The sequence below is a fragment of the Ambystoma mexicanum genome, chromosome 8 (assembly GCF_040938575.1).
Source record: "Ambystoma mexicanum isolate Mex_15411 chromosome 8, UKY_AmexF1_1, whole genome shotgun sequence".
Taxonomy (NCBI): Eukaryota; Metazoa; Chordata; class Amphibia; order Caudata; family Ambystomatidae; genus Ambystoma; species Ambystoma mexicanum.
This window is the reverse complement of record NC_090929.1, coordinates 498,446,489-498,463,326: the sequence shown is the minus strand read 5'-3', so window position 1 is coordinate 498,463,326 and position 16,838 is coordinate 498,446,489. Positions and strand designations below refer to the sequence as shown.

General features: G+C 45.7%; 1 protein-coding gene across 1 annotated transcript in view; it reads right to left on the bottom strand.

The window, feature by feature from the left end:
* Positions 1–16,838, bottom strand: part of LOC138472144 (uncharacterized) — a 502,005-nt gene that overhangs the window by 371,160 nt on the left and 114,007 nt on the right. The window lies entirely within an intron of this gene.

The following is a 16,838-nucleotide window of genomic DNA, read 5'->3' as shown; positions in this document are numbered from 1 at the left end:
TCCACGCATTTTCCAAACATATACATTTTAACAGCATTCAAGAAAACATCCCGCTCTAGCTAGATTGAGTTAATGGATGGGTTGTGCTGCTGGACAGGTCAACAAAATGGCACTACGCCCTTTGCCTGTACACATTTGTTTCGTAATGAGTCTTAATGGACTAAGTGAGTCTGTACTACACAGTAGTTTAATTGGTACATAACACTGTGACAAACAAATCGTTTATGGCGCTTAAACTAAGCACAGTAATATCTCAGGATTTAGCAACTGAAATCAATTCGGTGACGCAGGTGTGAGACCAATAAGTAGTAAGTGTAAATGCTATTGCCAAAGTGGAAATAGGGTGTATCTCTGCGAAGACTAACAAGAATACGAACACATGTTTTGCACATCAGCGTTTTCTCAAGTCACAAACAATTCTCATTGGCTGCGTTACTTAATCTATATCTTATATGCAGAGCAACATTTTGGTGACCAAAAACATGTCACAGCACCACCGAGGAGATGGAAGTTCATCTCCTGTTCAGAGCAATATGAGCTAAGCATTGTGGGTATGCAAAATAGCCTAAATGAAATCCTTTAGCGCCAGAGGATTGTCTTTGTCTTTCAGGGTAGTGCTATTTTATACATAGCTTCCTTCCACCCAAGACCAACAGTTCTTATGGCTTCAAACAACTGTATACCAGTTTCACCCTTAATAGGGATCAGTGGTGCAGTATAGTCTGAAACCTTTGTGGTTGGAGCATCACTGATGCATGTGTAGCATACACCATTTTGTATGATTTGATCTGTGGGAACAGTTACTGTGTTTTTCCGCACACACTATTTCGTTAAGCACTGCTTTTGTTATATGGGAGTGCAGCAGCCACCTCAGTTGTGCTGAATCCAGGGAGTTTGTTACCTCTCCTCAAAGGTGGGGCACCCCCTTTGGGACTAGGGATGTGAGCCCAATATGCTCAACACCCCCTATGGGGGATCCAGGTAAGTGGGATCCTTCCGGAGGTGACTCCCCCTTCCGGGACAGGGAAACCCTAGGGAGACACTTCTGCCACCACCCCTCCCCTCCCGAGACTAACACCTTTATGGGAAATGCAGGAACTATGTGTGAGAAATATTTAACAATGGTTGGCTTGGCTTCTGACCCAAACTTAATTTCATCTTCTTTAGGGAACAAGGAAAAAAAACAGCCTCGGCAGGCAAGGAACCAATCAGCAAGGAGTATCCATGCAGCCCGCAGACTTAAATTGCATTGCAGTGCACATTGAGAAGGGAGACACTCAGTGAGACACAACGCCAGAGGTGGTGCTACACCCGAAAGTCCATACTAGGAGAGTGCAACGCGGCCCAGCAGGCATGAAGCCAGAACTGTGGGATGTGGCAGCTTGAGCGAGAAAGGAGTACCTCAGCAGGCTGAGGCAGAGCCTGATGGAGCCTGGAGCATGAACCACCCACAAGCTCCCTCATTGAGCCAGTGGGAAGCATGAGGAGACTCCCACCTCCGTAGAGTCCAGTTGAGGAGTCGTGTAAGCGGCTCCACGACAAGAGGAGAGGCAGTCAGCCTACATAGCCCTCCCAGGAAGCACCGCTCATCCGATACAGGGATGCAGTGGCTCCTGAGGAACGGGAGGTGGGCGGCAAGGCCAGAGCAAAGACCCCCAGAGTTAGGAGGAAGAAGGAGAAAAGCCCCAGAGAGGAGAGACAATGGGAGAGCCTCAGATTGGGGAGAAAGAGTGAAAGAACCCAGAGTGGACAAAGGGACAGCATACCCCAGAGAAGGGGACTGAGTAGGGGAAAGGCCTGGAGTATAGAGAGACCGAGAAACTCCCCAAATGGAATGTATAAGAGGGAGTGGGGAGAAACTGAGAAAACCCCAGAGTTGGGAGTACGAGGGAGAAGAGTGCCAGAACAGGGCGAGACTGAGAACACCAAAGAGTGGGAAATGAGAAGGAAAAGCCCCAGAGTAGTGGTTGTGGGTGAGAAACAGAGCAACCTCAGAGTGTGGCAAGAAACAAAGAAACTCTGAGGTAGGGAAAGAACAGAGTAGCCCCGGAGTAGGGAGAGAAACCGAGAGAAGCCCCAGCGTGAGGAAAAAGTCAAGAAGCCCTGGTATGAGGAGAGGAACATTAAGGAGCCTCAAAGTGGGGAAACGAGAATGAGAGAAACCTGGGTGAAAGAACCAAGAAGCTGAGTTGTAAATGAGCAAAAGCGAACCCCAGGGTGGGAGCGGAAGAGACTTAAAGAACCCCAGACTGAAAGAAAGGGAAATATGAAAGTCTTCCCGAAGGCAGAAAGACTGAAAGAGACATTTTTCAAGGAGAACCAGAGTGACCCGGCTGGAACCTGGGGACGGCACTACAACCATAGACAAACTATTTGTCTTGGGCTGTGAACCTATGCAAGGGCCTATGGTAAAAAGACACAAGGGTGGGGGAGTCAGGAGCCAGCAGACATCTCATTCCCTTGGGCAAAGCCCAAGAGCATGTCATGGTTGTTTTCCTGCCCCCCCCCCCCCACTCCTTCTGCTCAAGCACCTAATACAGATGTGTAGGACAAAACAAGTAAAATTTACAAAGTCAAGTATCCGTAGTGCTTTATTGCTCTAGGTATGGTAGTCACAGTGTTTCTAGGTTTTGTTTGGATTCCTCTACCAGGTGGGTAACGCTCTCCATATTTTAAATATACCACACTTTGCAAAGCCATTCCTATTTTGAGGGTATTGTCAGTCTCGTCCAATAAAGCGACAAACAACTTCTTGCTGCTATTAATAGGTTATTCGACATATGCTCCAGTGTACCTCCCTGCTCCGCCCCCCTCTATAGGACGAGCAGCAGCTCTGGCAATTAGTAAATGAGGTGTCACCTCCAGCTCTCTAGCCCACAATAACATCTCCTTCCAGAATGTCTGAATCTGTCCACATTCCAACTTCAGGTGCCAAAAGTTGGAGTCTACCTGGCCACGTCTCCAACAAACGGAGCTAACATCTGGATACATTTGCGACTGGTGATGCAGAGAGCAGCACCATAGATGCAGTATATTAATTGCCTGCCACTTGTATTGCAATAAGATGGATGACTCGTATTTACGACATTTCAGGGCCCATTCCCCATCCGAGATTTCTCTTTCATGTTCTTTATTCCATTTTTCCTAGCTCTTGGTGGGTCCTCAGATTCAGCGGATATTAACTCATGGTATATGCAGGCTATAAGGCCACTTTAGCCCCTTCTTGTCATTATCTTCTCAAATGCAGTTAGGACCAATGTTCCCACTAAGCTGTGCGCATGTACGCTTGCCCAGCTTCCTTCTGGGTGCCTCTCAGAAGATTTTTAGCAGCGCACACAGACAATTCTCACCTATTCAAAAATATTTAATAAGGCACAAGCCACAGCAGTTACCTGAAATTGTCTTCCTCTTAAAATTGCCAGTGGTTCAGATTCATTCGAAACCTTCCACCCATCACTTTTGTGGTCACAGTTTGTCTCTCCATGTGAGAGAGGGTATGCCCAGACGTGGGTCCTTTGCTCGCTGCGCCATAGGGAACCAGGCTGCACCTCACTGAGGAGGTCCAACAAGGCCGAAACATGTCTGGGGTTGCTTGGTTTTCTGTGCAGAGGGGACCTGGCCTAGCAGTTTGGGCTGGGCTGCTACCATTGGTGGCGGCAGCTGACTGATTTGCACATGGCTGGACCCCTTTTGCAATGGCACAGGTGGGCTAAAAAACGGTGGTGTGGAAGGTTGCCCAGAGCAATTGCCAGTGATTCAGATTCATTCGAAACCTTCCACCCATCACTTTTGTGGTCACTATAAGGCCACTTTAGCCCCTTCTTGTCATTATCTTCTCAAATGCAGTTAGAACTTAGGCCCCTATGTAAGTTATCCCCCCCCATCTTTTGTCTGTTAGGGATCCCTTTAGCTGGACATAGGGGAATTTTAGTAGAGGGCCAATCCACAATGCTTCCTCCAATTGCTAACATGACTGGTATTCCCTCACACCCCCAGATCACATCTGCCTTGCCCTCTCCAAGCCCGCCTCGTACCAACACTCTGGTACCACAATGGCTCGTGGATGAGGTCCCTTATTGGGGAGTGTCCATATGCAACTCAGCGGTGAGGGCCATGACGTGAGCCAACAGGTATGCTTCCCCTCATTCTATATATCCCATAACACCACCAAAATCTGGTTGTTGAAGATTCTCCTAGGGATCTTTAAATGGGGAACCAAAAGCCATTCATCAACAGGACCAGATCTAAAACCGCATTATCCAGGTGCACACACTGCTTAATTGAGAGTGGGGCCAGGACAACAAGTACTCTCAATCGTGCTGCCCTGTAATCGTATTGCACGTCCAGAAGCCAACCCCTCCTGTCCATTTGGGTAAAAGGAAAGTCTCAAAAGAGAGTCTGGATCTGGCTTTCAACCAGAGAAAACCCTATAGTGCTCACTTTACCAGTCACAGGAAGGATAGTGGCACACATATATGTATCATCTGGAACAAAAAGAGGGGGTAGCATATTCATTTTGATAGAAATTACCTCGCCATCCAGGAGTGTGATTAACTCCCCACTTAGCTATATCCTCGGTCTATTCTTTTCCATGTTGGGAGGTCATTTCTGCCTCTCAAGAGTCCAATCCCTTCTGCCCACGAATCTATCAAAGTAATGGTGGAACGTATGTAGGGAATCTGGCCTGTATTCGGAGCATGTACCCCCATCTGTGAAATCAGGTTTCCTTCCTAACCCTGTTAAGCCTTCTTAACTTGCACCCCTTTCAATTTGAAAGACTTTGCAAGAAGTATAACAACCCTCCCCTGCGCTGTTCCTGTCCTTTTCAGATGCCCAGAATGATTGGCCTATGTTCCTCACCAATTGGGTGCGTTCCGCCCTCAGTTTAAAGTGGGTCCCCTGGATAAACAGAACTGAGATTTGCTGCTTAATGTTAGGTTTTACTTATTCTGGTCTTTCCCTATTATGTGTGTGTGGGCTTGTAGTGTGGAATATAGAGTGTTGGCTGTGGAATGTTATTGTGTGAAGCTGCTCTGATTCCACAGAGAGTCAGTTGAGAACTGAAGCCTAAGAGAAAGGGGACCGGTGGATGCCTCTATCCTATGAACTTGTCCTGTATTATACCTAATGTACTTACCAGTGTTCCTGTGGACTTACTAAAGATACCTAAACCTAAAAAGGCTCCTGAGTGGTTATTTATAACCCCAAACCCACATCTTAACATTGGCGACGAGGATGTTTGGAAACTGAAGGGAGCAGGAACAGAAAAGGAACAAGGAAACTAGCTGTACAAATAAGGACTGTTACCTGGACACAGGGAAGGCAAAGAGATTGCCCACCAGTAAGGAGCAGGAACCACAGAGGCATCCGACGCCCCGCCCGCCCCTAAGGTAAGCACGCCCAGTTGCCTGCATTTAAGGAGGCAGGGTTTATTTGTGCTGTCAGGGGCTGCGCTGCGCGGCTGTGAATTGGTTGGTAGATCACTTTGGCACTATGAGTCATTAACAGCGCGCAAGGGGCTGGGGAAATAAGAAGAGGAAAGTATATTGCGCCTCATATTTAGAGCTCAATTAGCGCTCTGACGAACGTTGTACATTTAATCTGTGTCCCAAAATGATTGCCGTCCTGGAATATAGTCGAGGTGCAGCTGCGCTGGCATATTACTGCTGTGGTCTATCAAGTTGGGCATCAGTCCTGAGTGCGACGGTTGGCCTGGAGAGCTCTGTTCGTGGCTCTTCTCATCTTCATTGTGGTGATGTCACTGCGTGGCTGAAGGTGTTGGTGACAATTGCGAGTGCAGAATGTTTATTCCAACATTCCGAGTCTTTGCAATGTAGAGCATTTCGTCAAAAGAAAGCGATGGCAGTTTCGAAAAGTGCACCCTCCAACGTGCCTGTAATGTGCTGGACTTCCGGGTCTGTGGCATCGGTTCATCTGCGTAGCATGAAGGATCCATCAAGAAAATGGACTGCAACAAATGCAAAATGTTTTACGGCGTGTATCGCATTTCTATGGAATGTAAATAACATTTGGATCAAAGTGCTCATTTCGTGGCATCCGAATAAACGGAAATTGTGCAAGTTAACAAGTGTATCAACTGTGTCAGCTGCCAAAAGGTTCGAGTTTGTTTTTAGCACTTATTACATATTAAGCCATCAGAGAGATGGGGTACTTAACTAACGTTTCTTTTGCAGGATTGGAAGGCTATTTATACAGCAGAACAGTTATTACTTCATTTCAAATTATATGGCCTGTTATTTTAAATTTGGTGTCACTGAGGTACTGTTGTTTACTATAGAGAGTTTGAAGTCATCTGGAAACCGGCACCAACGATTATTGTTTTTGCATTACTGGTTTTTTCTTTGCAACGTTCATTATTCTATGGTGAAGAAGTGCTGTAATGAACGACTTTTATAGTTCTTGTCATGTGAGACCTGGAAATTTTGAAAGCTATATGCTAATTTGTCTGTGGTATTATGCTGTGGAGCTGCTTGGCTTCAGATCATAATATATGCTGCAGAGAACAAGTAGTGAGGCATAAAGTGTGTGCTTTAGGGGCAGTTTGATCGCAATGCTGGATATTGGTGGGTCAATGACAAAAGATTTCAACATTACAGATCTTGCAGTGAGAAGATGTGTTGACCTCAAATGTATATTGTGGCAGTTGGTGGTGTTGGTTTTTATGCTATATGGCATTCTAAGGGCATATTGTGTTTGGGGATGTAGTTCCCGGTGTTGAGGTGCCTAAAGAGGTGGTGTGTTTTTGCCAATATTGGTGCCGTTGTGTGGCGCTAATGGGTGCGTCTGTGGGAAGTTCTGATGTCTTGGCTATGCACTGAAATTCAAAAGCTAATGTGAGTTGGGTTTATGTTTTGCACTGTATTAACCAATTATTCTTCCACAGGAAAACAACCATGAAGGACTTTGTAAGCTATATTATTGTACTCCAGTGTGGTGCTTAACCCTCGTTTATCATATTTAAATGCTCAATTTTCCGGACTGGTGTGTTTGGGGGAAATGTGTGTGGTGGTGCAAGTGAGTGGAGAGCATGTGGTTGCTCAGGTCAGGTACCATAATGTGGAGCATATGGTTGCTTTTAGTAGCTCAGGCATGGTGCCTGGAGTGGTGGAGTGGAGGTTATTGGTTGCTTTATGGTGAGCATGGGATGATCAATGGTGAACATTTATTAGCTCAGGCATGGTGCCTGGAGTGGTGGAGTGGAGGTTATTGGTTGCTTTATGGTGAGCATGGGATGATCAATGGTGAACATTTATTAGCTCAGGCATGGTGCCTGGAGTGGTGGAGTGGTGGAAATTGGAATATGCTCAGTTGTGAGCATTTGTTTCTCTAGAGGGTGTTTTCAGGACGCCCATAGTGGAGTTGAAATGTTATGCTTTAGGCAGATAGTGGGGTTATCCCTGTAGATTGTGTTAACACAATTTGTTGCTAGTGAATGATGATGTAGGAATATTGTTGTGAGGTAGGTGGAAATGGTTGTGCATGAGAGTGTGGGCTGGTTCCCTTGAAGTTGAGTTCCATAAAAGGCCCGTTATGGTTCTGGTGATTGTTGGGATTGGTTTAGCTAATTGTAGCTTTCTAAGGACTTGGTAGGGGATAGCTTTTTGCTAGGAGCAGTTTGTTGTATGGGTATATTTTAGGAGGATGTCTGTAGATTGTGTTTCATTTAATGTTTCGTTTCAAAACTGTTTAGTGTCCATCATCCTTCTGTTCAAATGTGTTTAGTGCTCATCATTCTCTGTCTCTCCATTATTCTATATTGCTATGTAAGGGGGGAAATGTGTTGGGTTTTACTTATTCTGGTCTTTCCCTGTTATGTGTGTGTGGGCTTGTAGTGTGGAATATAGAGTGTTGGCTGTGGAATGTTATTGTGTGAAGCTGCTCTGATTCCACAGAGAGTCAGTTGAGAACTGAAGCCTAAGAGAAAGGGGACCGGTGGATGCTTCTATCCTATGAACTTGTCCTGTATTATACCTAATGTACTTACCTGTGTTCCTGTGGACTTACTAAAGATACCTAAACCTAACAAGGCTCCTGAGTGGTTATTTATAACCCCAAACCCACATCTTAACACTTAACAAATGTTCTTGTCAGCAGGGACCTTTTATGGAGGAAATTTAAACCCCTTATATTCAGGGTACCAACCTTCAACAGGGACTCCTTCCTTGCCATCCGCTTACCCTACATGATTCGTAGCCCACTGGAGCCTTCTGTGATTTCAAGGATAGTTCTACTTCCCTTTCCACACCCGGAACCCACATCCTACACACAATAACATGTTCCCTCCTGAGAACCCTCTCTCTAAGCACCCCAACAAACCAACCACATATCATGTAAAGGAAACATTTCCAAACTAAGACCCCCAGAGAGATCGGGGCCACCGGGATACTGAGCCGATTCGCCCCACCTTTCCGCAGTAGAATTTGGTCACATCACTCCTACTGCCCCCAAACCCGCTCCATTTGAATCCTGAAAAACATGTGGTCCACTTTCTCCTCTCTTAGACGCTTACATGCCCCTCCCCCCCTTTGTTCTCTCAGAACAGGTAGTTGCCCTTTTCCGCTCCCTATTGTTCCAATACTCATTGCTTAGTACTTCTCACATTATATCAGCACTGTACATAAGGGTGCATTCATAGGTGTGACCTTGGTGACACTGATCTAGTTTTCCTGAATTTCCTTGTTCCAGGCACTTTCTTTCTCGCACCTGGTTGCGAGAAAGCATTCTGAATGTGTTCTGCATCGATTGTGTGCTGTCAACTCTAGGCAGCAGAATCTTTCCTCAAAGTTCCGGTAGGGCTTGGGTGAACTCATCTGTGTCCTAAATTACATGCTTTGCTCCCTGCATATCAAAGGATAAGGAAAACAGTTAGGCCCATATATATTGGATCCCTTCCAAGGCGAATCAGCTTGTGAGGGACTTACAATGGTTTTGCGTTTCATCCACAGGAATATTTTCAAAATAATGTTTCAACAAAACTATTTTGAAAAAACGCATCGAAATATATGGGTGGCGGGGTAAGCGATTGGGAGTGGGTCAGGTTTATAATCTAGGGAAGGTGGACCCCCCAATATTAAAAATCAAATTCGATGAGTTTTTTTCAAAATAATTTTGTTGGAAAAGATTATTTCGAAAAAATGCAAGTCGATGTAGGGATATAGAACCCTTACAATGCCTATGCTGCTCCAGCGTAAAGGATAGGTCTTGAAAAATCTTTATTTGGGCCTCCCCCCCCATTCAAGTGTGTCTCTTTCCCGTGCCGACTCCAGGATTGCCACCTTACCCTTAAAATAGTGGCACTTAGCAACCACTGGCCATGGTATGTTGGGCGTTCCCCCCCCCCTCCTCTGTGATGCGTTCCAAAACCTTTTTACCACTAGAGTTGGTTAGGGGGGTGTGATCAACAATTTCACCTTGGCCTCCAGGCCCCAAGGGGTTTCTCCCTCAGGTTGGGTCATACCCCTTATGCGTATATTGTGCCTACGTTCTCTGTTCTCGAAATGGTCAAGCTTCACATGGAGATCATGCTCCTTTTTCTCCAACTCCTTGATCTTTGTCTCCAATATCTTTTTTAAATGTATTATTAGTATAGAATAGTCATATATATGACTTTTATATATAAAAAACATAAAACATCACATCATTATAATCGTACATTTCCAAATCATTAAAAGTCGGTTTCCTTACATTCTCAAAGAATAGACATATCATTATCAGAATATAGTCCTTTCCGTAAGCTTAGTGTTGAGCTGGAGCTGGATAAGAGTTCAGACAGTCCCAATCACTTAGCTTCCTATTCATTCGAGCGGCCCTGACACAGGCATTAATTTCTTTATGTCTAGCCAACATTTTGTAAAAATATATATCAATATACAATCATTTTCCACCATTAGTTTCTTCCAAATTAGTTTACCATTAATCAAAGGTAAGTCTTGTAGGCCATAGGTTTTCAAGTGTTTGCTACGCAATACGGTCTGAGAGTCAAAGGCTGCAATCACACGTTTACATGTTTCAAGTTGGAAAAGACCACATAATGAAATTAATCCGAAGGGGTCCTCACTTCTTCCCCAGCAGTGACCTTTCCCTGTGTAACCAGGGGACAGCAGCTGCAGCCTGATCCTGACCTGATTGGCAGGACAGAAACAGCACTCACCTCACGTCACGTTTACCACTCCGCCCCAGCGTTCAGTTGCTTAGCAATGAGCTAAGGGCCTTTAGTTCCCTTGGATTACGGCAAACACGCACAGGTGCTGTTTCCAAGCAACGGACAGCACAGGAGCCGGCGAGGAAAAGGGAAACTCGCGTCCCCGGGAGACTGGGATACATGCCAGCCTACCTGTTCGGGTTCGCAAGACGTCTCATCAGGTAGGTTTTCCAGAATGCAGACTCAGGCCCGCACATGTACCGTCCCTTGCTTCCAGAGAGGGGGCATGAAAGTGTGTCAGAGATACCCCTGTAGTAGATCTAACAAGGACATCCGGTTACCCTTCTGTCTCCCTGTAGGCTTGTTTTCACTACATGCAGATCTAGAGTCACTCGCACTGACAGCGGATGAGGCGAGGACTAACGACCCGCCAGTCCCTACTCACTAGGAGCAGCACGGCAACAGGGACACAGAAACGGGTAGCTGCCCAGGGGAGCACATCAGGAAACTACGGTAGGCATAACTTACCTTTACCTTCATTAACTACCATGCTCTATAGCACAAACAGAGGATACACGTAACCCACAACATATCCTCTGACCCCTCACAGGGACCCAGCCTTCTGATTCAAGTCCCAGCTCACTCAAGGACTGAACCCTGTGACGTGCAATATTCTGGCCACTCGGTTTCGGCCGCGGAGGCATCGCGGGCATTGGCATGCAGCACCAATCTTGAATCTTCAAAGAAAGAACTTCCCCTCACGGTAAGAAACCTTTTCTGCCTGAGCAGGGATCACACTCTATTTACATGTAAAACGTACCCGGAACTACTAATATGCATGTTTTTAACCGTGGTTTCATGCATTCATAACAGCACCATGTCGCGAACAATCACTTAAGTCCTCTTTTTTTCCTCATAGGGTACTTCAACTCTGCCCTGACGAAGGTGGCCGCACAAGTCTTTTCCTGATCCACCGAAACACGGATTCCAGCAAGGGGGATCCACCGGGCCCCTGGTTTGGTTGACAACCAGTGGCCTGCATAGATTAACAGAACTACCTTACAAATTCTAGTATCTAGGAGACAGTAGTTTTCTATTGACTAGTCGGTTTTCCATCCCCTGCACGTGTAGGCAGACCCAATGAGGGTCTTTTGATTCATGAACCAAACCGCAATTGATTCTCCAATACAGGAGTTAATCTTTTAGTTTGGCTGAGAACAAGAGACTTATTAGCAAACGCCATTACAACCAGTGTATGGCAGATCAAATGTAAGCCTTTCTCATGAACTACACTGTTATGAACTTTTCAACCCAAAGAGCAGTGCGTAGGTTTGCTTGTTTAGTGCAGCTATTAAAACAGTTGTACAATTGAAAAAGATTTTGCCACATATCCGAGTAATAGGCACCTAGCAGTCTCTCGAGAAGCTTTAGCATAGAGAGAGAGCCCAGTCTCTATCGAAGACTAAGGGCATCATTTTTTGATTTACAGTGGTTCACAATCTATTCTTTGTCCTACATCTTTTCTTTTCTATCACCTGTGACCAACTTTGGAGACACAGTTCTCTTTTCCGTTAACACTGGGTTTCTGTCCACATTCAAGCACTCTTTTCTCTCTATTTTTAAACCAAGATTGTTTTTTTTTGTTGACCACTGGTTTTCAGAAATTTGATCCTGCATCTTTATGCGCTCATTACAGTGGACCGCATACTAGAGACTTGTTCACAAATTTGATACAGGAATTACATTAAGAGTGTAAACAACATTTTTTCATTTTAGTTTTTTGTGCATTTTGTTTTACTATTGCTTTGTAAATATTTTGTCCATTGTCAAAATACTGAAAAACAATTATAACAATCTTTTACCTAATATGTCACGACATGTGTGTTTTATTGTACAAATCATATACTGAATGAGGTGACCGGGTTCTGATTTAGTCCAGGCCCGACGAGGGGTATTTCGGCATAACTTTTAGGTTGGAAGTACCATTAAGTGCCTGTCAGCTTACCAAGGAAAATATCACGCCCCACCTTAAAGTGCCTGCCCTCCTGCACCCCTTTTCTAAAGACCCTGAAACTCTTGCGAGTGCATTTAAAATGGCCATCACCCAAGCTGTTGAGGCCATTGCTCCAATCACCCAGAGGAAATCTAAGAGAGCTAACCACTCTAATACCTGGTTCTCTCAGGAGCTTCTTGAACTACGATCCAAGAAGAGAGCAGCACTCTCAACCTGGAAAGCGAACCCTAATGACGCCTCCAAAGGCAGCCTTTAAGGCGATCTCAAAAGAATATAACACTGCTATAATTAAGGCCAAAGCCGCGTCATTTAATACAAGGATAGCCAATGCAAAATCAGGAGCCAAAGACATTTTAGCCATTTCTAAAGAGCTGGAAAATCCTGCCACTCCGCCTCCTACTCTCTGTAAGGATGAAAACTGATGTAACCAACATTCAATCTGCCATGCTTGATAAACTTAACATCTTGCAAACTAAAATCCTAGCTCATCAACAAGCCCTTACTCACCTAATAGCTAACCTCCACACTAACCTGCCTCCAGCTACCATATCCGATGACTTCCCGCCTTTTGACTTTAAGGATATGAGTGAACCTGAAGTCATCGTCCTTCTTAAATCTATTAAACCCTCCAATTACAAAGGGATGTCTGTCCGGCTCAGCTCATCAAAGACTGTGCCCCTACACTTGCCGCCTTCTTTACGACCTTTATTAATGCTTCCTTCCAGTCTGGGCATGTCCTGACAGGCCTTAAGGAAGCTTGGGTACGCCCGCTCCTTAAGAAACCCTTCCTTGACGCAACAGTCCCAGGGAATTACAGACCTATTACTACGGTCCCTTTTTTACTAAAAATCCTGGATAAGGCAGCCTACATGCAAGTCCAAAACTTCCTCAAAGACAACCGTCTTCTTGGCCTTCGGCAGTCTGGCTTCCGTCCACGACACAGCACCGAAACGGCTCTATTAGACCTCACAACTCAAATGGGCGACCTCAGAGCTGCAGGCAAACCTGCACTCCTGCTGCTCCTTGATTTATCAGTCGCATTTGACCTGGTGGTTCACAAGACACTCTGCCACCATCTCTCCATTGCGGCTAACTTCTCCCCGAAGGCATGTGCCTGGATCACCCTGTTTCTACAGGAAAGGGCTATGAAAGTCTTTTCTGACTCAGCCTGTGCCACTCCAAGTCACATCACATGCAGTGTCCCACAGGGCTCGTGCACTGCGCCTACCCTTTACAACCTATTCACAAGGCCCCTGTTTAACATTCTGGACGCACTGGGCATCTCATACACCAATTATGCTGATGACACCCAGGTGCTTATCTATATCTCAGTTGATTACAAGTCCGACATGAACACCCTCATCTCCATTTACTCAACGATCTAATCCTGGATGGCAGAAAATTGGTTATGCCTCAACAGTGAGAAAATTGAACTTCTGTTAATTGGATTCCCTGGGTAAACTAGACAAACAGTATAGATCCTTTACCATTGATAATATACCTATCACGTTGTCTCGAACATTCAAGACCTTGGGTGTCTATCTGGACTCTAATCTGACTATGAACAGACAGGTTAATGCCGTTGCATCCTCCTCAGCTTACTACTCCAAATTGCTCAATGGACCCAGACCCTTCTTATCTCAACAAAATTGCCTTACAATTGCAAAGGCAATAATTGGATCAAGACTGGATTACTGTAATGCCCTCTTTGTAGGGACCTCTGGCAATAATATCGCTAAACTCCAACAAAACAATGCCCTTAGGGCCGCCACCGGTATCTCCAAAAGGGACCACATCCCTGAAGTGAGTAGGCGGGTTCATTGGCTTCCCATTAAAGAGAGAATTTTCTTTAAAGCCCTTGCACTTATGCATAAATGCGTCGATGACCTTGAACCCCCCTACTTGGTCGAAAGAATAGCTAAACCAACCTCATCCAGGCCTACTAGAATGGCCTACGCCAACACGATTTCAATTCCTAAGACCCGTAGAGTTCGTGCTGGCGGCACCAGTTTCCCTGCTATGCCCGTTTCGCATTGAAACTCTCTACCTACTCACATTAGGCTGATTGACTCTCACAAATCCTTCTGCAAAGCAATTAAAACTAGGTTATTTGTATGATTGTGTACCCTATTGCTGCTACCATCCCTACAGCACGCCTATGTGACCTGATGTTAGCACCAGTTGAAACTTACCTAATTTCGCAGTGAATACTAATGTTGTAACTACCTATGTATGAATTATTTCAACCACCTGTATTTGTAACTAAGAATCTCTACTGTTGGGCTGCTTTCTTGTAACCCTGAACCAAGCCTACTTACAATCTCCTGTAACAGCGTCTCGATGCCTCTCGGCTGTAGCGCGTTCCACAAATCCCAAAAAATAAAATAAATACATACCAACCCTTCGCTGGTAGGGCTACTCATTCTCTTCCCCAAGCACTAAGAACCTACTAGAACGCCCTCCCTCAAACCTTTGCCAACTTTTCCTCCAATGTTAACCCAAATGGCATAAGGAATGGGCAGGACACAATAGTGATTACTCCCACTAAGGCTCAAAATCTGCTTCCACAATATCACATGAGGGGAGATGATCCTCAGGGGAATAGAACTGGCACCCTAAGTTATATAGGATATCCACTATCTTATTGAAATCAACCCCCACCCCCATCCTGCCATTTTGATATGACATCCTGTAATGCCGTCGTAAACCATTTAATCAGGCCTAATAAAATTCACATCCTTTGCCCTTTGTCAATAATAAAGACTGACATGAGGAAAAGGTCTGGAGTAATCGAGATTATCGCAACCCAAAATCCCAGAACCCAATGTATCGCTAGTTGTGAAAAAGATCCACGTGGTGCCGGGAGATTTAAAACTGCGGCAGCTGACAAGCAAGAGAGAGTTAAAGGGAGCAGGCAACTCCCGGTGAGAAGGAAAATGGCTCGGCGAGCACTCAGCATTTTGCCAGGCGCACAGAATTCTAATGAAAAGTCGAGAAGAGATTAGAAGTTCTACACCCGGACCGAAAAGCAGCATTAAGAAGCAGCCCACAAAGGACGCCAGAGCATCTGCACAGACTCAGTGAGCCCTACTGAGAAAGGTGGTACACCGGGCACTCCACGAGAAGTGTTGCGCACTATGGGGAAGGGCTGTGGATTAAATGAACACGATTAAGACAGTGTCGCTGAACCAATGAACATTAGAAACATGATAGAGGCTGAAACCTGTAATTGAATACAAGTATAAAACCCATAATTGGGGAAGCAAGCAAACTGTATGAGGAAAATCTGGTAAGGGAATACCTCAGGCCAAGTCAGTTACATGCAATAAATCCGGAGGAAGAGTGCCTATGTTTGGGATTGTAAAGTCAGTTAACTGTATGTTTAAGAAGCTCTGGCAGGAGAGTAAACCAGGTTGCTGCAAGTGCGTGACAACAGGAAACCCGGGCAGGAGAATATACTATGCCATTTCAAGTATGTGAGACCAAGAAGTCCTGGCTGGAAAAATATACCAGGCAATCGCAAGGGTGTAAAAACAGATGCCCTGGCAGGAGAATATACCAGGCAATTACCAGTGTGTGAAAACAAGAAGTCCTGGCAAGAAAGCACACCAGGCAGTTACAGTTGTGTGAACATGTGAACAACAAGCGTACAAATACAAGAAGCCCTGGCAAGAGATTATACCAGGTATCCTAACAATCTGGAGGCCATAGGTAAATAAACATAGGACTTTGTTGTTGAACAAGAGGAAAAGACAAGAGTTATTACTGTCAAGAAATTGTGAAGAAGAATGCAGGGGAAGGATGACACCCTCTGGATTAAGGTACTATATCCATAAACTTTATGCTGGAGTTCTTTCTTTTTGGGGCCCCTTTGAAACGCGAAAGGTCAAATGACATTACCCTTTTCACCTTATGATTTATTTCATTAGAATGTCAGTGTCAGGAGGCACGTCATCATGAAGATGGATGCCTGAGTGTCTCTGGTGTCGAGAGGGCGGAAACACACATCGCATCTCTCTCCGGCGTCCCAAATTGTGTGAGAATGGCACTGTGAAGTTTGGTGTGCCGGGGGTGTCAGCGTCCCAAGGATTGGCCTGGATGGTGGGTTGCCGGCCTTAGAGCAAGATTGCGGCCACGGGTTGGGCCTGGATGTGAAGGTGGGGTGCCAACTTCAGTGCTGAATGGTGACCTGTGTCGGAGCCGTATTCAGCACATTCTGCTGTGCAGTGGATCGCCACCCCCTGGGCACGTTGCCACTCTGTGGTGGTGCCTGTGCGGTGGTCCGGTGGCCACGACATCTACCCTAAAAGAAGCAAGGAGTGTGCGGCTTTGAAAGCGCAGAGGCTGGCGCACGTGAGAGCGGCACCTTCGGTGCTAGGTGCTCTCTTCCTGAAACCCACCGGGGCGGATGCAATGGCCTGCTGGTACGAAGACAGTGAGTTGGAGGTGGCTTGCAACCCACAGGGCGCTGACTGGCTGGTGTATATGCCACAGAACTTGTGGCTCTGGGAACGGGCCCCTGGCCTGTCTACTGCAGCGAACACCACTGAAGGATGGCGGTCCCAGTTACGCTGCATTCTGAACTGAGAGCACATGCTGTGTTTCATCTTCTGCTGCAGGTAGCTGTGTAAAACGAAAGGCTGAGGGGGAAAGATACATCAT